The sequence below is a fragment of the Felis catus genome, chromosome F1 (assembly GCF_018350175.1).
Source record: "Felis catus isolate Fca126 chromosome F1, F.catus_Fca126_mat1.0, whole genome shotgun sequence".
NCBI classification, from domain to species: Eukaryota; Metazoa; Chordata; class Mammalia; order Carnivora; family Felidae; genus Felis; species Felis catus.
In genome coordinates, this window is record NC_058384.1 from 15,070,161 (window position 1) to 15,092,027 (window position 21,867).

The 21,867-nt window shown below is 39.7% G+C and overlaps 1 long non-coding RNA gene across 3 annotated transcripts in view; it reads left to right on the plus strand.

Moving 5' to 3' along the window:
- The window catches only part of LOC123382735, a 543,574-nt gene that overhangs the window by 290,714 nt on the left and 230,993 nt on the right, over positions 1-21,867 (plus strand). For all 3 annotated transcript variants that reach the window (XR_006591612.1, XR_006591610.1, XR_006591611.1), the window contains one exon: positions 16,099-16,349. This is a non-coding gene — a long non-coding RNA (uncharacterized LOC123382735). The remainder of the gene's footprint in view (positions 1-16,098; positions 16,350-21,867) is intronic.

Genomic DNA, 21,867 nt, shown 5'->3' on the forward strand with positions numbered 1-21,867 from the left:
TTGCTCCACATCATAGGTGGGAAAGAGAGAAAAGTTAAACTTAATAACACATTAAAGGTCAAGTATGTGACAATTTCCTTCTCATTCCTCATCTGACTCCCAGACTCATTGATGTACTCATTCAACAAATATTTTGTGAGCCACAATTCAGTACACCTATATCTTAAAAAAAAAAGTGTATATTTGTCAGTTGAATCTGATCTTGTGGCACATGATGATTTCCCCCCCCCCCCCACCCCCAACAGTCCTCTCAGACACTTCCAAACAGAAGGCTAAGAAATGTTTTCCCACAGTCACAGCAAGTCAGGAAAGACTTGAAATGTGACCCTGCCCCCTTGTCCCCCCCCCCTCCCCCCCCTGCTGCTGGACCAGGTCACAGCGCTACTTATTGTGATTTTAGATCATCAAAACCCTTTTTCTCTTCTAACAAGTACATCCATCTTACCATATTCAGCTATCCTGTTTTGGGGTTTTTTTTCTTCCTCTTTCTTCCATCCCTTCTTTTTTTTCCTCCTTTTTCTTTCAGGTAACACAAATTTGTATGTCATCAAGCCAAATTAAGAAAAATCCTCATTTATCCAATTCACAAGCTTAACAGAGAAATCTAATAAATTTACTTACAGCCTTATTATTGCACCTTTAGCAACCAGTTGTTGAAAATTAATACAAAGCAGAAACTTTAACTTTAAAAAGTGGCAGTTTGCATTTTCTTCAACATCATTCTGTGGAGGAGTTGTAACCATTCTCTAATATTAGTGACTCACTGTTGTACGTATTGCACTTAACACATTACAAAATACTTTTAGACACGTCCCATTTGAAATTTCATATAACCCTTGGAAGGTGAAAGCCAAAGAAAGATTAATGCTATTTTGCAGGAGATTAACAGATGTGGTAAGTTTAGTGACTAATGACATAAGGTCATACAAGTTATATTTGGCAAATCCAAGTTTTCTTGTGTGACTAATGCCTTTTTCAAGAACTTTAGTTGAGACAGAAGTTTAGTTGTAATAATCAAAACCAAATTTGTTTGTATGTCACACAAAGCAGAGCCATGTAATACAGACACTAGTAGCTTTGTATACCATTTTCTCATCAGTGATACAGACTTGGCCAGCCATGAGCAAAAATGAGATGTCCAATAAGGTTGTCATTTGGGATCCTATTATTCTCCATCTTTTCCCTTCCATCTGGCTTCCCCTTCTCCCTCCAGACACCCTTTGGCCTTCTGCTTTCTTCATACTTCTCCATTCATCCAAAAAGAAAAAAGCATTTCAAAGATCAACGTGTTATCTTTCTGGTTGTGGAAGGGGCATAATGCTACCAACAGTAAGGACAACCCCTGTGTGATCCTAAGGAGGTAGCTCTCTTTTTCCCTTATCTGTGTGTGCATATGTCAAGAGGTAGGTTGAAGGAATAGACGGGTGAGTTGAAGAGTGTTTCTGACACCGAGGAGAAATTATAAGCTTCATACATTTCTACCACTAAAAAACACAGTCATTCATGTATTCATTCACTCATCATTTATTAATGCAACAATTTATTGAATACCTACTCTGCATCTATTCTGTGCTTTAGAGATCTAGTAGTACTTTCCCAGGCTATTGGTCTAGACATGAGTGAAGAAAGAAAAACAAAACCATAATAATGTTGGTAAGTACTATGTATAATAGTGGTATTAAGGAGGAAGTAATCAATTTGTGAGACAGAGGTCAGCAAAGCCCTCTCAAAGAAGAAGATATTTTAGCTGGAGTTGTAAAGAGAAATAAAACTTAGCCCTCCAGGCATTCTAGGCAGAGAAAATAGTATTTGCAAAGGCATGAAGGCCTGAAATGGACTAGTACATTCAAGAGACTATAAGTAGTCCAGGGATGGAAAGGAGTAGAGACAGGAGAGACTGACAGTAATCAAGATCATGGAGAGATAACTACACCTCCCATGACATGCATAAGTTATTTTTGCTGGATCACCATCTCTTCGCCTTTCAAGTGATAGCAGCACCCTGATACTCTTTGGGGAACCACATTTCCTTGTGATCTTGGGCTTTCATGGCAACCTTCTGGAGACAATGACAAGCTACCCAGTCAATCTTCCTTGGCTACAATGATTAGTTCAAGGCACATGACCCAGGCTAGGCCAATAAGAACGTTTCCTAAGATTAGATGTTTGGAAATTGGGATAGAGGGTCTTATCTTTCTTCCTTTGGAATCTTGAACCATATAGAACATGCAAGCTTGAAGTTATATTGTAAGTAGCTTTCTTCTCTGGCTGCCTACAAGTTGTTTGCCAAATGAATCAAACACACAGAGGAAAGCAGAATCCAGGGACAGAAAGAGGGAAGGGAGAGGCAAGAATGGAGCCCTGGTAATATCACTTGAACCATGTGCTTGAAGCTTTTGATCGATTCCTGGACATTCTCATTACATAGGTTCTATTTAGGCCACTTTAAGTTGAATTTCAGTAACTTATGACCAAAAAAAGTTCTGAATATTAAACTGTATTAAGGACTTTGGACTTTACTATAGGAGCAGTGAAGGGATCTTTGAAAATTTTGGTGCACTGAATGGATTTGTATTTTAGAAACCTATGCTGGCAACAATTTAGAGAATGGGTGGGAATAAAGGAGGGATTGTCAGGGACCCTGCTATGAAGCTAGTATGACAATCTAGATAAGAGACCAGAAAAGCCTAAACTAAGGTGGTGGCAACAGGTATGAAAAGAAAGAATCTATTTTGAGGAAGATTTAAGAGGTAATCAACTAGGTAAGGGGAATGGTGGGGAGGAAGGACTCACAGGTCCCTCTCCTGGGACCCTATTATTTTTATCTCACTCAACTCAGTGAAACCACTAGTGTGTACTGTGATAGAAAGCCCTACACTAAGCTACAGATTGTTGAGAAATCCTCAGCCTAGTCAGGCACTGGTGAGTATTCCCTGTGGGGTGCTCAGGAAATGAAGGAGGATTTATAGAATGTCTTCCCCCACCTTATCCAATTATGGTTTTATTTCTTGTCAAAGAATAAAATGTCTTTTCACATGCAGACATCCGCAACTTTGATATATTATCCAAGGCGAATCATAGCAGCAGCTCTTTTCCAGATGTGAACTCCTACTTGGGTAGCTGTCTGCATTTTTTTGATTCTTGAGGCTAGAAAAAAAGCTTCAGAAATAATTTTATGATGCACTAACAACTCTAAGCTCATTTCCTGTCTCAGGTAGGTCCAGAGCATTCCAGTAAGTACACAAGTGCGCTACAGACTGTAGAAACATAGAAAACATGTTCCATTGATTTGTGTCTCACCAAGGTCTATGTGAAAATGAAGTACTCTGGCCTCATGCTTTTGTGCAAAATATTATAGATACCAGCCATAGCTAATAAAGGCAAAGGGTGGAATGGGCCATCCAAAGACTGAGCTGGCAAATGCTGACAGCATGTTTGGCATCTAGCATGTCTTTGAGAACTTTGAAGATCATCCATGCTTATTTATCCTTCCTGTGATACATACACACTTGTAGCTACCCAGTTGCTCTCTGAGTCTTCTACCTATCACGGCCATCATCTTATTTGTGTTTGCAGCTTCCTTTGGTCCTGAGTCTTTACTCCTTTACCCATTCTAGCCGGCTACAGTACAGACTGCCACAGAGTCAATCGAGCAAGCATCTCTATAGGCCCACTTATGGGCCAAGGGCTGTGTACTTTCCATTGTGTAGATAAAGGAATTCTGTGACTTAGTCCCTTTCTGTGCAGTTTGAAAGACAAAGTGAGCACATCCAAAGCACTTAAAATGCTATGAAGTATCTAAATCGTAATGCATACCTCCCAGATAGGTGTCCTGAAGGAAGGGAATTCCAGGTTTGCTTTAGTTGTGTGATGGAAACGACCTGAGGAAGAGGAATTCAGCTGAGCCTCGAAGGACTAGCAGGTTAGAGAAGGAAGGCAGAGAAGGGTGTTCTAAACAGTGGGAACTAAAAACACAAAAGCCAAACTGTGCAAAGAGAGTGTGTGGGACTGTGACAGGGAAGTGAGGGACAGGGAGAGACCAAATGATGGAGCAGAAAGTTTTAGGAAATTTAATTGCCCTCCTTGGATTTTGGCCATCCTTCTTTATGCTTTGGAGACTGTTTATGAATCCTAGGACTTCCTTTGAAAGAGGAAACTGAGAAAACAGTGTTGTTCAGGGAGTTGCATAAAGTCAGGGTGAGCTAGATGCTATGTTTTCCTTCTTGTTAGGGCTACTTTGAGGGACTGGCACAGAAGGCTCTCATTTTCCCATTCTCTTTTCTCTCACTCCTACCCCACATCAGCACCACCATCAGTCATCAAGAAGAGCTGTTCATACCAAGAAACCCAGCATGGTGTTAACCAGGAACAAAGCTGACTCTTAAACACCCTGTTAAGGCCATGGCCTCTGTCACACTGGCCTGGGACTCCAAGAGGGCCCCAACTGCTTTCTAGAGTTTTTAACACTTGCTTTTCTGCTTCCTGATTGTAAAACCAGAACTTTTGGCATGATTTCAGTTCTTGCAACACTTGCCAAGTGAAAGAATGCAAAGGAGAGAATTCTCTTTCTCATTATTCCCTGAGGAACATTCCCTCAGGAACACAGGCCTTTTTCCCTTCACCACGCCAGAATACAAGTTCTTACCTGATTCTGGGTCCTGATACAATCTAGAAGTAGGGTTTATATGTACATTTCTTTGGCTGGACTGTGAGTCCTCTGAGGATAGGACACTGTGCCACACGTGCCACATTCACCTGTGCACCCCAATGCTTAACAGAGTGGCTAATGCTTAGAAAATGTTCAGTAATGGAAAAGGAAGAAAGACCCTAAAAGAGGATCCAGCCATCATCCTGGAATTCTTTCTAGAACAAAGCGGATCACAAATGAATGAATGTTTACTCCATCTAGCACAGTGCCTTTTAAACTCTTTAAGTTTAGGTTAATGCTTCCTTTAAATTGAAAAATACTAGATGTCCCCATTAAATCATCAGGTCTTTTTCAAAGTGGCAGCTAGCTATAAACAAGATCTTATGATCACAGAGGGTAATTTTGCTACAGAGGAGGAGAGTGGAGGTTAGGATATCTGATTTCAGGTATTTATTGGGAAAGTAGAATATGGTGATGCTACACAATGAAAGCTTTATGTGTCTTGTGTGATGGAGGGAAGGGCCCAGGTTATGGGAAAGGTGCCAATGAGGGACATAAAAGGATACAAAAGACTGCATTACGTCTTCATTTGACCTATAGTTAGTTGACTTCAACAATTTTTGCCACATTCGTGGAGGAGACCTGTTATTATTCCTAGAAAACCATTCTTTCCCTCAAAATATAGAAATCAGCAATTTTTCCAGAAGTTTTCCTGCACATCAGGTTGAAGTCTTTTTTCTCTCTCCAAAAACTTTTCTATAGAGAAGAGATAACAATGAGCATTTTGAAACCAGATGGAAAACTAGAGGAGGAAAAGAACAAGACACTACACAGGCTTGCTAAGAAAATATGTGTCACAAATAAGTGGTCAAGAAACAGCAGTGCTGTCTTTGAAGAAATTTCTTCAAGGTCCCTGAAATGTAGCCAGGATAAAGCTGGCAAACTGGTGCCCTTTTCTAGGTCTGCCTGTGAAGATACTGAGAAAAATACCCCCATGGATCTTGCATGGCTTTCTCCAACAGGGTCATTACCTTACTTTTTGTGGGACCTTAGTACTTTTTATCACCAACTCAGGAGGTAACTGAAAATAATTTATCTTGTTCAAACTTGTCCCAGTGTTTAAAAGGACACACCATCCAGTGGCATCATAGTTTGGTCAATTTGCAATTCTGCCAAGAAAAGGGCATAGAAGTGGAATACTACAGTCACACTGGCAAGAGAATATTCTGAAAGCTGGAGACCACAGATGTCCCCTTTGACTATCATACCACAGCAGAGCCCTGCGTCCCATGCTTTTTAATACCCATTAGCTCCACCCCTACCACACACACACACAGTGCACTCATACACCCTCATCTCTACTTCCTCCTGGCTACCCAACCCTCACTCATTGCTACTTTCTGTAAACACCTGTCAGTGATAATACCCACTTTGCATTTAATTATCTGGGTCTTCTAGTGTTTTATAGAAGTACTTTCCGTCTCTAATAAAACTGCAAAGTCCTTGAGGATCAGGGACTGTGCTTAAATAATGCTCCTCTTGAGACCCTCACATGGACCTTGTATTGTGTTAAAATTGTCCTAAGCACTGAGAAACTAACGGTTGATGAATTGTTCTGTGTGGAACCTCTCCTCCTGCAGGTCTGTTTAGCATCCCTGTCTTCTGCAAAAAATTTTCAAACATAATGACTTCCAGAGTTACTAAGAGAAAAAGGATAGTAAAAGTTATCATTTTTTTCTAACACAGCAAAAGAAAAAGTGACTAAACAAATTAAACACAGGGGCAACTGTAAGGGGTTTTCTCATCTGGTTTTGTTTCCCCCACTGGATTGTACCTCCTATGTTATGAAATGACTGTGTCAGTGAGACTCAAAGGGCCACAAACTTACCCCAGGACTTCAGAAAGAAAAGCAAACAGAAAACAGATATTCTTCCTCAAAAACTCTGGTGTTAACCCCCTAGGAGGAAGCCTTGATGTCAGAAATCATGTAGAAACTCCATTTCCTGGTAATTACAGACATGTTCCATCAGTGGCAGATTTCCAAAGGAAACCTCCCCTCCTTGATATTGCCGGTCTTGCCCTCGGGTTACAGCTCCTTCAGGCCAATACTCAGTTCCCATTCTTCTGCAGCTTCCTCAGTTTCTCTCTAAGGTTCGTTATGTGGCACTGAATAAATCCTTGATTCAATAATGCCTTTAGTTGTGGTTTTTATTTCAGTTACCATTATGTGTCATAATAGTTACTCTCCTCCCACCAACATGGTATCTTAAAAGAATTTCATGCCTTAACTGAGGTTTATGATCTGGATTGATGAATGAGCTAACAGGGAAGAATGGTCAGGTGTTCATTCTCAAACAAACTGCCTGAGCTTGTAGCCTGGCTTTGCCGCTTATTTCTTATGTGAACTTGAACAAGTTTTTTATCTTCTCTACATTTCAGTTCCCTTACCTGGCATGGATTTGTTATGAGGATTAGGTGAGATGATCCACATAAAGTGGTACGCTACACCTGGTACACTAAATGTTCAATAGATGTTAATTACTATTAGTTATTCTTCTTGTCTAGCCCCAGACAGTATGTCAGCCACCTGGAGTTCTGGACACATCCTGTCTGTGCTCTGAATTTGGGGCCTCCACGCTATAACAGACTCATACCCACTTTATGGGAGGGCTGCTCCCTTCCACATGGCCAGATGTGAAAGAACAGGGAACGCCCTGCTGCACTATGGAGCTGGAGCAGGAAGCATTGAGCGTAGGCCAGAGCAGCCAACTTGCCAGAGTTCAAATGAACATCGATGAGCCAAGACATTCCATGACAGCAGTTTCTGTTTCCTCTTTCCTTGCTTCTTCCTTTTCAGTACAAACCAGACCACTGTACAAGAAAGAAATTTCCAGGCCCTCAGACAAATGATCTGTTTCTTTTTTTTTTTTTTTTTAATGTTTATTTATTTTTGACAGAGAGAGAGACAGAGCATGAGCAGGGGAGGGGCAGAGAGAGGGAGACACAGAATCGAAAGCAGGCTGATCTGTTTCTTAAATGTTACCTGATCAGATCAAAGTCCAGTACAAATACTTGGAATTGGATAGTACTTTGGAGTGTGTTATGATCAACATCAGTTGTAAGCTGATGAGAACAGCTTAGTAATTAACTTCTTCAAGTGGGTGTCAAAAGATTATCTTATTTCTAATTCTGAGACTGCACTCTCGAGAGCTTCCTTCTTGGATTACTTCCTTCTTGGATTTGGATTTTCCTCAACATAATCTCTAAAAAATAATATTTATTCCTACTCTACTGTCAGAGGATATCTAAAAGCACTGCAAGAATTCTCCCCCAAACAGTAGGTCAAGGTGAAGAAATAAAAACTCTTCCTGGTTTGGTAATTTCTCAAACCTATCTCTCTGTGTTTCCATGATAAGCCAATGAACAAAGAAGTTGGACAATTTTTTTGCATCAAAAACAAAATTCAGAAAAAGTATCCTACTATATGAGGAAGGACATTGTTTAATATGGATTAACTTTCAGGGTAGAATACCTTTAGGTAGGAATTATTTTGTTGAAATTTTTCTGTGATCTAAGATTGCAAAATGCAAACCTTAAATTATCCTGACACTCTGCTAGGTGTCAGTAATTTTACAACTCTCATCCAAATCCTCTTGATTCTTTGGTTAATCAGAATAACACAAATATGTCAGATCTCAGAAGTCCCCAAGAATTCCAATACAAATATTTCTTTCTTTAATTGAAATATATTTGAAAAATAATATTGTGTAAATTTAAAATGTACAATGTTACTTTTATATATTTACACATTGTAGTATGATTGCCAGTGTCCTGATAATTAACATCTCTATCTTGTTACATAATTAATTATGCTTTCCTTTAAGTGGGTGGAATAATTAAGGTCTAGTCTTTTATCAAGTTTGGTGATTATAATACAATATTTGTTATCTGTATTCACCAAACCATGCATTAGACCTCTGGGGCCTATTTGCCACTCGTTGCAAGTTTGTACCCTTAAACAACATCTGTCCTAATACAAATATTTCTGAAGTCATTCTTCACCACAGAAGACAAAGTCTTGTTAATGAGGAAACGATAATAATAGCAAGTGGCATCTTTCCATATCATTTTATAATTTATAAATAAGGCATTTAATATATATTACCCCATTTAATCCTCATACTACTGTGAAATAGTTATAAGAGATGTAATTATCCCAATTTTTATATACGAGAGGACAAAAAAAAAGAAGAGGAATCAGTAGAGATGACAGAGAATGGATTGCCACTCATTCATTTATCCATCCATTCTTTCAACAATCACTAGGGACTAATTAGATGTTTCAAACTATGAGAGGATATAGCAATAAACCAAATATTTACAAAACTGATAGCTTAATGCAAGCTACTGACAGTTAAAGATATAATAAAATAAGATAAATGTTGTGATATGGGTCTCTGAGATCAGAGAGCAGAGACCTCTACCTTAAAGGTTGCAGAACTTACATTTTAAGGAACTTAACATTTCAGCTGAGATATAAGAGATGAATAAGGAGTTAGATGAAATGAAAGTAGGGATGAGTATTCCTAGAGGAGGGAACATCATGTCCCAAGGACCAGAGTTGAGTGAAGACAAATAACACTTTTCACGGAACCAAAAGAATTCTAGCATGATGACAAAATGCAAAATGGAAAAGGAACAAGATGAGGCTAGAGAGTTAGAAAAAGGACCAAAGCCAGATAGAGCCGTATCATTTATTTTAAGGGCAATGACAAATCAAAAACTAGGACAGCATAAAATACTAGGATAATAAGATATTTTGGAGGTCAAGGACCAAGAAGAGTTTTAGGAATTCAGTCAATGGCATCCTTCAAAGAAGTCAAGGAATAAGAGAACTGAGAAGAGGCCCCTTGAGACGTCATGAATGATATTAACATTTTCAGTTGGGTGATAGAGGAGGAACACAAGCTCCATGTGTGTAGAAACAAGGAAGTAGAAACAAAGAGTATGTAGACTATGGTTTGAAAAATTCAGTTCCCCTACTGCTAAGTTAGTAGCAGGGTCAAAGAAAGTTTATCAAGACAGAAAAACTTATACATGTTTGAAGACACGGAAAAGTTTGAGGATAAAGGTATAAATTAAAGATGTCATTAAGTCATTGAAGATTATGGAAGGGGTAATATACAACATGGTGACTATAGTTAATATTGTATTGCATATTTGGAAGTTGCTAATAGAGTAGATCATAAAATTTCTTATAACAAAGAAGAAGAGCATTGTAACTATGTATAGTGACAGATGTTAACTACACCTCTTGCGATCATTTTGCAATATATACAAATATTGACTCATTATTGTACGCCTGAAACTAATATGCTTTGTCAGTTATGTGAATTTAGAAAATTAAGGAAGTGGGATATATGGGAAGTGTTAAAATGAAATACTCAGGTGAGCAAGAAGACTGAGAAAAAAATCTGTGTGTATATTTTTAAAGCCCAAGTACCAAAGCCAATCCTACCCATTGCCCTCTCCCTGGCTACCTAATCTGTAACATTCCTGAAAAGCTTTTTCTTTTAATCATGTGGTCTGTCTGTAGTGGGACACTTTCATGTTGGACCCAATTCACTTACCTTCATCTTTGAGATGATGTTAGGATGATGTTAAGAATTGTTACATCACATACCCTTGGAACATGGAAAGACAACTTAGAATATAAATTCTGGCAAATGAGGACGTTCTTCTCCATTCCCATGCAAAGGGGAAGTGCTCATATGCAATAAATGGAAAAGTCCTCAGAATCTGAAGTGAGATGAGTCAGGCTGTTGTCTTTCATCATTGCTGTAACCAAAATGGAAAGTTCTCAGATCATCATCTTCCACTAGGGCATTGTCAATCTTTCATCAAAAAGAAAAGACCTCTCACAAGCATTTGCAAGGAAAATAAGCCACCTAATAGCTCTTCTCCATGCTACCAACGCCCCCACCCCTGCCCAACTCACACACACATCAAAATGCCAATAATGGGGCTTTTCTTAGATGTTTCAAAGGATTACGGAGTTAGATACCTTGGAGGATCGCATCTCACAAGTATTTCAGGACCTCCTACATCTATAGGTACAGATCCTTCTAACTCTGCAATGGAAAAGTAGAGGACAAACCTATTCCTAATTCAGGCTAGAATCAAAGGATATTGAAAAGAAAATTGATGTGTTTGTGGATGCCGCAAAGCTGGATAGTAGAACTCATCCAGAAGATTCACTCAATATTCTAAATATCCTCAGCATACTGAAGCATTGCGCCAGGACCAACAGTGTGAAATTTAACTGGCGCAAAGATTAATTCCTGCAACTAGGTTCATATGCAATACCATAATTGCATGTGAACAAAGTAGAGGCAACCTTCAAAAAAGATCTAGGTGTTTTAGTTGATCACAGGTTTAAGATGAGCCAGTACAGCTACTAGCAACATCTAAAGCCACTTAAGACCTACTAAAGATAGTGTCCCTGTTGAGAGAGCAAATTATCTCCCTATAACCTTCACAGATAAGCTCCATTCTTTATTCCAGTTTAACAACTGGACTGCGAGCAGGGGCAGGACAGCCACGAACACATTTACATACCAATTCATAGCTTGCAGGTCTTTAACACATTCTCTGATATTGATTTTGATCCCTATAATGATCCTATGAGATAAATGTTATTATATCCACTTTTATAGATGGCAGTACTGAAGTTGAAAGGCATTAAGTGCCTTGACCAAGGTAGTAAGTGGCAGAGCCAGGTCGATGGCTCTTAGACCTCTGGTCTTTCATCTGTACCATTCTATAACAACTGTGATATTTTGCCTGGGGAGAGAAGACTTAGTGGTTCATGTTAACACTCTTCAAACATTGGAAGGAGCATTATATGAGATAGTGGGTAGATGTTAAGAGAACTGGATATCAGTAAAGGCTAAATGACTGTCACTGGAGGAGTACAAAGCTGAAGAATGAGAGTGAAAGACAAAGATAATATAACTAAAAGGAGTCAGTGGACTAAACTGTATTCCCTAATAAAACTTAGGGTTTTAAAAAAAATTTTATTAAAAAAAATTTAACCTTTATTTATTTTTAAGAGACAGAAAGAGACAGAGCATGAGCAGGAGAGGGGTAGATAGAGAGGGAGACACAGAATCAGAAGCAGGCTCCAGGCTCTGAGCTGTCAGCACAGATCTCACGAACTATGAGATCATGACCTGAGCCGAAATCGGACACTTAACTGAGTGAGCCACCCAGGGGTCCCAGTTTTTTTTTTTTTAAGCCTCAGAGAAACTCTGAACAAGAGTTTATGCAAAATTTTCCTTAACTCTCATTTTCTATATAAATTTCTATTTTTATTATAAAGGCAGAAGTGAAAAAAAATAGGAGGGAGGATGCATTAAAAATGACTCCAGAAAAGCAATCAATGATGGTGCCACCTGCCTATACTTTAGGATTACATCAGTAAAGCCTTTTATGAAACATACCAATTATTCCCACTCCATGTAAAGGAAGACAGGCAGTAAAGGATGAGAGGCTCAACTTTTTCCAAGACAGTCTTTATTGTATGGGGTAAGATAGTGGGAAAAGAACTGGGCTAGGATTTGGACCGTCCAGATTCCAATTCCGGCATTACTTCTTACCTTCTCTGTGTCTCCGTTTTCCCATTTGTAAGTTAGAAATGTGGGATGACTTACAGACGGTCCCTGACTCAGGATGGTTTGACTTACGATTTGTCGACTTTACAATGTGCAAAAGCGATACACATTCAGCAGAAACTGTACTTCAAATTTTGATCTTCTTTGATCCTGGGCTAGTGATATGTAGGACGTTCGTCCCTCGTGATGGTAGGCAGGGGCAGTGACCTGCAGTTCCCAGTCAGCCAGGCAATCAGGAGGGTAAACAACCAATACCCTCAATAGCCATTCTGTACCCTACAACCATGGTTTCTCACTTTCAGTACAGTATTCAATAAATTACACGAGATACTCAACACTTTATTATAAAATAGGCCTTGTGATCACTTTGTCCAACGGTAGGCTAATGTTAGTGTTCTGCTAGCAGGACTGAACTAATCAATTCCTACACGTCAGCCTAAGCACGTGATAAGCTTATCAATTCTGTTTAAAGTTTCTCAAGGAGTTTGAACCTGATTTACGTTAACTAAAGACACCTGACTGATTGGTCAAGCCGAGTGACAGCTGTAGCTTGTCACCCCCCCCTTCTCCCCTCTTTTAAAACTCCTGCCTACATGAGCAGGGAGGGTGGTTTTTAACGGACATTAATTTGCCATCTTCTCAGTTAGGTGACTTTCTCAAATGAAGTTGCTCTCCCTGCCCCAACACCTTGTCTCTCAACTTACTGGCCTGTCACAGGGTGAGCAGATGAGACTGGAGTTTGATAACAATGTTGGTGAGCCAACCAGGAGAGGTGCTGCTCATGGTTAGCTAGCCCAGTGCGGGAAAGACTTTGGGGATGGTCTGTAACAAGTGCCAGAACTGCTTTCAAGGGGGGACCCTCCCTTTGTTTCTGAGGTCAGCGCAGGTGGCCCCAGCTTCCTGTAGGAGCAAGGAGTCAACCTCTGGATGAGTTCAGGGACTCCAGTACCGGGTGAGTTGCAGCTCCAGTGTGTACCTGGCTAGTAAAAATAATTGTTGGGCTCTGTGCCCAATTTGGTTTTTGTTTGTTGGGAGAGCAGCTCTTTTGTGATTGTATTTGATAGTCATGGGGAATTTAATGTTTATTCTACCTGACAGCCTGTTCAGGTGCATTTTGAAGAAATAGTCCGGGGGCGCCTGGGTGGCGCAGTCGGTTAAGCGTCTGACTTCAGCCAGGTCACGATCTCGCGGTCCGTGAGTTCGAGCCCCGCGTCAGGCTCTGGGCTGATGGCTCAGAGCCTGGAGCCTGTTTCCGATTCTGTGTCTCCCTCTCTCTCTGCCCCTCCCCTGTTCATGCTCTGTCTCTCTCTGTCCCAAAAATAAATAAACGTTGAAAAAAAAATTAAAAAAAAAAAAAAAAGAAATAGTCCGATTTTAGTTATTCATCTATGTCCATGAAAGTGATTTTTTTTTATTGTGACACAGCATGGCCACAATATACATTGGAATCTGTGAATGATGGACTTTAAACAGCTCTTTGAATTACAATACTGCTTTGTAGTTGGAGTTGTATTGCCAGAGAGCTGGCAAAGATGATGAAATTCCCCTATGTGCAAGCTTTCGTGCTCCTCTGTCAGGAGGAGATTAAAAGGGAGAGGTCTAGGCTGATGGTACAGAGACCAGAAAAGAAGGCTGTGCTCTGGGTAATACAAGAAGATGGGAGCAATTTAAGGGAGGAAGAAGACAGGATGATGTTACAAACTCTAAATCCTTCACTCGCCCTTCCATTCCTGCCCCTTGTGGCCCATTTTCCATCTCCTTGGGCTGAAATGCTTGATTCTCTGGAACCTTCTAGGGCTTCAGCTCCTCCTCAATAGCATTCCAGGGAAGCACCAGGGCCTGGAGTAGTCTCCCCTTATAAGACTCAGGGAGGGAATCAATTTGGCCAGAAAGCAATTCCAGCCAGAGCAGAGCAGTTTCCTACTGGAGGTTTAAACCACCATGGACACCTGGGCTGGCCCTTTTCTACTTCAGCTCTGTTGCATTGGAAGAACAATAATTCCTCCTGCCAGGATGATCCCCTTGAAATGATTAAGCTATTTACATCAATATTTGCAACTCACTGACTCTCTTGGGAAGGTATTCAAACTCTTAAATATGCTTCTCATGGTTGATGGAAATGGTTAGTGATAGAGAAGGCTTGTGTAGAGGCATCAGTCTCCATTACAGAGGAGCCAAAGACACTCCCAAGGTGGATGTTGTGGTTTCCTTAGTGGAACCAAATTGGGATCCCAATGACAGGGGCATGCCTGCACTTGATTACTACCAGAAGTGCATTTTGGTTGGTCTCAGGGGTTTCTAAACAAAAGAAGTCTGAATAAAATACAGGAATTGCAACAAAAATCTAATGATCACTTTGTGTTCTTGGAGCACATTTACCAAACACACCGCAAGTATACAGATGCTGATCCTGAGGCACCCAAAAATGTTCAGATGGTTAAATGACCTTTATCACACAGAGTGCTCCTGACACTAAAAGAAAACTGCAAAAGTTGGATGAAGCATTAGAGATGAAGCTATCACAGCTGGTGGATATAGCATTCAAAGTGTACGATGACAGAGAACAGACACCAAAAAAAAAAGAAGCAAAGACACAGACACCATCTTTGTGGAAGTCCTATGTGGCTCTCACAAATTCAGGGCTCCTAAGAAAAATAAGGGAGGTCCTTTAGTTGAAAACCAATTTGCAGCCTGTAAGAAAGAAGGACATTGGAAGAAAAGCGTCCCTAAGTTAAGAAAAAATAAAAAGGTTAAGGAGGGGAAGGAAAGGAAGTCTCAAATGATCCCACAAGATGCAGGCTCTGATAAAGAATGAAGGGCCCAGGGACTCCCACTGATCTAGCTAAGCCAATAGTAATTTCCACATAGGGGCCCTGAAGAAAATTGACATTAGAAAATCAATTAATGGACTTTTAGCAGACACTGGAGCCATCTCTCAGTTATCAATACTGAAATAGCAAAAATTTCCAGTAGAAAAGTCTCCATAATGTAGATTACTGGATAACTACAACAGAAAGCCTTTCTGCAACCTATGAAATGTAATTTGGGAGATCAGAAACTACAACAGTTTTTGTACCTTCCTGAGTATCCCATCACCTTAGTTGATCGAGACTTGCTCTGTAAATTGAATGCTCAAGTCACTTTTTCTCCAGGAAAAAAAGCATTTGAGACTCCAAATGCCTCCTTACCAAGCTTTAAGACTGCAGATGATTCTGCTGGGAGATGAGGCTTCGACTGCTGACCTATCCCCACCTGAGATCTATGAACACTTAAGTGAGTAAAGCTGTAGGGGTAGATGGGAAACCAGGTAAGGCTAACAATGTAGAACCCATTTCTGTTACATTGAAAGAAGATGCTAAATAAAACCACCTCTGATACCTCATATAGATCACTCCAGTTATCCCCAGTATACTGTGAGAGATGAAGAACAAGCTAAAGAATGGAGATTTACTAATACAGAGATTGCATTCCTTCTGGAAGCCTCAATGTACAGGAAAGCCCGAGAAAAATGATTCACACCTTGAAAAAAAATACTATAGCCAAAATTTATCAAGAGACTAGCTTAACTTGGGATAAAACACTGCCTTTGTACTACTCAGGATAAGGGTAGGTCCATGAAGCAGGCTAACACTAAGCCCTTTTGAAATTGTGTATGGAATGCCTTTCTAGGCTACAGTTTTGACCTCCCTGTCCTCTGAAATCAATCATGAATTAAATGTTGTAAGATAGGTTCAAATTTTAAATATTAAACAGTATGCATGGGTTTGTTTCCACTAGATTGTTACCCACCCAGTGAACCACTGCACCCCTCATCTCTGGTGATTGCATGCTACTCAAGACCTGGAGGGAACAGGAACCTGATTACCAACTTGCTGAGATATGGACAGAGACAGAGCCACATGCTATTTTCGTGACCACTTAATCATGTCTTAGGTCAACTGTGGTGCAACCTTGGATACATCACAGCCAGGTGAAAGGAGCCCCACTTGAGAGATCAGAAACACAACCTGAGGCTTCTCCATGGACATGTGAGTCAGTGGAAAATGTATTCCACAAACTTCCTTAAACTTCCTATGCTATTCATTTTACTACTAAAATGGGGCTTAATAATATTTATACTAGGAGTTGGCATGTATATGTTTGTCAAGTTGATTATGATTTGCATAGTGAAGGGATGCTCTAAACTGGAGAAAACTGCTGAGATACAGTGCCCAGTTTTTATGTCCTCACTTAATAAGGGTAGTAAGAGTAATTTTCTAAAACAAGTCCAGTTGTTTCACTTCCATGACCTCCCTCCGACGTCCCAGTTGAGTAGGAACTAGTTAGACTCTAGATGACGTCCTTTTCTTTTAGTTTCTGTAATGTGACAGAAGGAAACCGCTGACGAGGGAGATTTGTAGCAGGACTTAGCTATAATCAGCACATTCCTGCATATCAACCCCTAAGCACATTGTAAAGCTCATAGCAATCAATTGTTTAAAGTTTCTCCAGGAACTTGGAAGAAACTGGCCTACATTAACTGAAGACACCTGACTGATTGCTCAGGCCCAAGTGGCAGCTGAAGTTGGTTTCTTTTGTCCCCCCAGTTTTCTCCCCCTTTTAAAATCCTCTGCCTGCACTAAGATGGGAAAATGGTTTTTTGGGACATTAGTCTGACACCTTCTCAGTTAGCTGGATTTCTCAAATAAAGTCCCTTTCTCTGCTCCAATACCTTGTCTCTCAACTTATTAGCCTGTTGTGCAGTGAACATATTGGACCTGAGTTCAATACTGTTCTCAGCATGTTTAAGGTAGGCTAGGTGAAGCTGTGATGTTTGGTAGGCTAGATGTATGAAATGCATTCTCAACTTTTATTTTCAATTTATGGGTTTATTGGGATGTAAGTCGAGGAAGGTCTGTATCTTTATATAAGATATCTTTTAGCTCTATAATTCTGTGATTTGAATTCATCTGTCTTACTAGCTGTAGCTTCTTAAATCACCATACCTTATAAGTCTTCACATTGTCTATAGCACCTAATGGCACTTTGTACCTAGGAGAACCGTGATAAATATTTGTGGAGTAAAGGAGAGAGGTTCCTGGGTGGCTCAGTCAGTTAAGCATCCAGCTCTTGATCTGAGCTCAGGTTGGTGAGTTCAAGCCCCGTGGAACCCACTTTTAAAAGGTGGGGGGCACCTGGGTGGCTCAGGCAGTTAAGCATCTGACTTCAGCTCAGGTCATGATATCGTGGTTCATGGGTTTGAGCCTGTGTCAGACTCTGTGCTGACAGCCTGCTTCAGATTCTCTCTCTCTCTCCTTCTCCCTCTCCCTCCCCTGCTCATGATCTGTCTCTCTCAAAAATAAACTTAAAAATATTTTTTAAAATTAAAAAAAATATATATATATAATTTGTGGAATAAAGGAATGAATGAGTGAATGAATAACTAAGGTCTTTTCTGTATATAAAATTGAGTCACTATTATGTATGTAATTTAAATACTGTATTTAAAGTATATCTTCCATGTAACTATGGTTCTAGAAAAGATCTAGAAAAGACAACTAATCACAAGCTAGAGAGATTTAAGTTTATTTTAATATTCATCATTCCAAACACAGTGCAAATATATAAGTATGAAGAGGCTGAATATATACTTGGTTGCTAGAAGGAACTCATTAAAGCTTAAAAAAATGAATTTAAGATAGAGAAAAGGCTACCTACCTAATATAGCTAGTTGTAAGCTGATAATACAAAAATAATAGGCATCTATTGAACTTTCTCTTGCCAGAAACTGAAACCATACTGTGTAGCATGAATAATTTTCCTTACTTTGTGAAGGAAAGCACCTCCCTCCAGAGAAGTTATGCAAAGTGCTCAAGCTCACGTGAAGTGCAATTGGCAGTCAAGATTTAAATTGAGGCCTATCTAAATCTAAATGCATCTCCTAACCACAGCACTTAATTTCCTCTCCTGAGATGATACAGCCTAGAAAATAATAGGTGTTCTCAAACATTTCAAAAAGACCTCTTAGAGTTGATGGACCTTGTTTGGTTGAAGGGAAGGAGACCCATTTACACTAGCTCATGGAGAAAGGGTGTTTGTTAAGGTGATCTATAAGTCCTAGAACAGGAACTGAAATTGTGTCAAAAACCACAACATCTCTGGGCATTGACTGTTTGTAACTTTTTGTTTGCAACAAGTTGTATGATCTCTCATTTCTCTTCTATTCATATGGCAGCACCTGCTTCTTCTATCAGCTCTATTCTTCCTGCACATTAGCAGCTCCATGGCATCATTTAACTTTTCTACTGCTAAATGATAGGTTTTCCTTTTATGTTCTAGATCAAATTCCTAAGAAAGGAAATTGGATTTTCTCAGTTCAATTTTTTTGTGTAAGCCTGTCTTATACTGTGTGTCTCCTGAACATCCAACGTTAATACCTGGTCTGCTTGCCGGGTAGATGCCTCTCTCTCTCCTTTCGCCTTGAGATTACCAACTCTGTACCATTCCACAACTCTTTTCACAACCAAGTTTTTACAATGACTAGTGTAACTCATTGTCTCACCTTCCATTTATTGCACATCTGACAAACTGTGCTTCTCATGTGTTCCTCCGTCCTGGAAATCTGGATTCTTCCACCATTCTGCCACTGTAAATGATCTTGCTGACGTCACCAACAATTGTCTACCAGCAAAATCCAATGAGCAATCTTCAATCCTCATAGTGTTTGATTTCTTGGATCCTGTAAAATTGTTGACTACTCCCTCATTTCTTAATCACTCGTGGCCTTTTTCTGTGTACTCTCTCCTCCAGTTGACCTCATTTGTCCATGGTTGCTACTCTATAGGATTCTTTGCCTGTCCTCCAATCTTTGTACTCCCAGTTATCAGTCACTGGCTCCCTTTTCATTCTAAACCCTCTCTGGTGTGATTCCATTCACAACAGTGACTTTACCCTCAAGGCTGTTGACTTCCATGTGTTCATCCCATCCCATGTGATTCTGCCTGAGTTCTAACTGTATACTACATATGCCAATTGGATATTCTACAAACATCTCAAACTACACACTTATAAAACTGAACTCATTGTCTTATCCACTCCAGACTTTCTCTAGATTCTCCTTCCTATCCCCTACTGTGAAAACATCACCATCTCCTCAGTATACCAAGAAGGTCCTTCCTTCTTTATCTCAAGTCTTAACTTCATTAGTTAAGACTCTGATTCCAATTAATAGAAACCTACTAAAGCTATCTAAGTGTGGGGAAAGAGGAATTTGTCACAAAGGTACAGTGATTCTCGTATAATCCAAGGACAAGAACATAGCTGAGCCCTGTGGGTCAATAATTCAATGGAGTTTCTTCCTATCTTTCATTGTTGCTTCTGTCTGCATATTTCTTTCATTTGCCTGTCTCAGCCAGATAAGCTTACTCTGCTCCTCACAGAAAACCACAGGGAATATGGGCTACCCAATAGATCTACATTTTTATCTTGTCCAGTCAAGAGACCATCCCAGGGTAATTAATCCTGGACAAGTCAACTTCAACTAAGAGAACAGGCTTACATGGTAAAAATGAAGCTGCTGAAATCTACTCCTCTGGATAAGAAAGTCTGATAAGGAAACCACTATGAACTTGGCAGAAACCCCAGTGGTATCTACCACAATCACTTAGGTCTGATGATTCTATGACATAAATTTTTCTCACAGTCTGTTCCCTATCCCCATCACCAATGCCATTGTCTTTGTTCAGGTTCTCCTCCATCTCCATTGTAGACTTATTTACTGCCATGAGTGTTATTTATCATATATACAGTTCTCTGATCATTTGTGCATATACCTGTTTTTTTGCTAAATTCTAAACTGCTTGAGGACAAGCAGTATATCTTTATATTTTTGTATCCCCTCTGGTACTTAGCAATAATATCTGAGATATAATTGGCCTCAGGAAATACTTATTCAGTGAATAAAAGATGTATTTTGTATCCTAGGCCATTATTCACTTGGATCCTCTATGTGACCACCCTGGCTTGTAAATTATGCCTGCCAATAGCCTTCTGGTTTTAATTTGAATTCCCATTCAGTGCTCCCTAGGGAGAGAATGTGCTAATTAACTTCAACCTTAATTTATATCTCTTCTCTTATGAGTTTGGTTATATAGTGTCTGAGATATTTATAAATTCTAATACCTGGATGAAATTCCATTTCTGTACCTATAAATCTGAAGATTGGACTTTAGACATGGTAACTTCACCATTCTGAAATAACCATTAGCAAAAGCCTTGTTGAAAAAGCATCTTCTTAAGGCAGCATCTGTCAACATCTGTGCTCAGAAACTACAGTTTGTGTTTATGAAAATATTCACTTGGAGTAAGTAATAACAAATTTCAGTTTCTAAAGACTGACAGTGCTTTTGAAGAAGTAATATGTACACATTGCAAAACCTCACATATTTCTGAATGTTTTAATTTCTCTATAAAAAATATGTGAGAAAAAAATCCATTAGAGATATGAATGATTTCAAGTTCATGAGAGATCAGTTTTCCTGAATGTCTTTGCCATAAAGAGTGATCAGTAACATGGGACTCATGGGGGGCTCAGTCAGTTGAGCAACTGACTTGATTTTGGCTCAGGTCATCATCCCAGAGTTGTGGGATCGAGCCCCACATCAGGCTTGGCATTGAGCATGGAGCCTGCTTGGGATTCTCTCTCTTCCCCACTCGTGCTTGCACACGCACTCTCTCACTGTCTTTCTCTCTCTTTCTCAAATAAATAAAATTAAAATAATTTTACAAAGAATGATAAGTAACATAATAAACATTGTTTCAAGAACCATTTTTGAAGATGCCAATGGATGTTTCTAAATATAAATTTTCAATAAAAGCCAAAGGCACAAACTTAACTTAAAATTTGGTGAAAACATTCCTGTGGTAAAGCAAGCCAATGTGTTCCAGAATACTGCTTCCTAGGGAAATGAGGATAATGAAATGATGCCTATCATGATGGTGGTAGTGATAGGAGTGCAATGGTGATAGCAGCCAACTTTTAGTGAGCACTTGTTATGTATGTACTTTGAATTTGTAGTGCATTACTTAAAGGTTTAAAAAACCTAGAGTAATCCTAAAAAAAAAAAAAGGAGGAGGCAGGGGGGGATACCTGGGTGGCTCAGTCGGTTAAGCATCTGACTCTTGATTTCGGCTCAGGTTGTGGTCTCACAGTTGTGAGATCGAGCCCTGTGTCGAGCTCTGTGCTGAGCGTGGAGTCTGCTTAGGATTCTCTCTCTCTCTCTCTCTCTCTCTCTCTCTCTCTCTCTCTCTCTCTTTCTCTCAAAAAATAAATAAAAGGTAGATAGATATCCTAGAGGAATGGAAATGAGCATAGCATTTAACGGTTGTTTGCCACATTATGTATCTTATATCTTGCTGGTCATTCTAACCAAGAACCAGAGTCCCATCTTTTTTGCCCATTCATTTCTTGTATGTCTTGAGCTCTTTTAATGTTCCAAGCACTATCTCAGGTGCTAGTGATACCACATTAAACAAATCCTGGCACTTAATTTATCTTGGGGAGGAGAA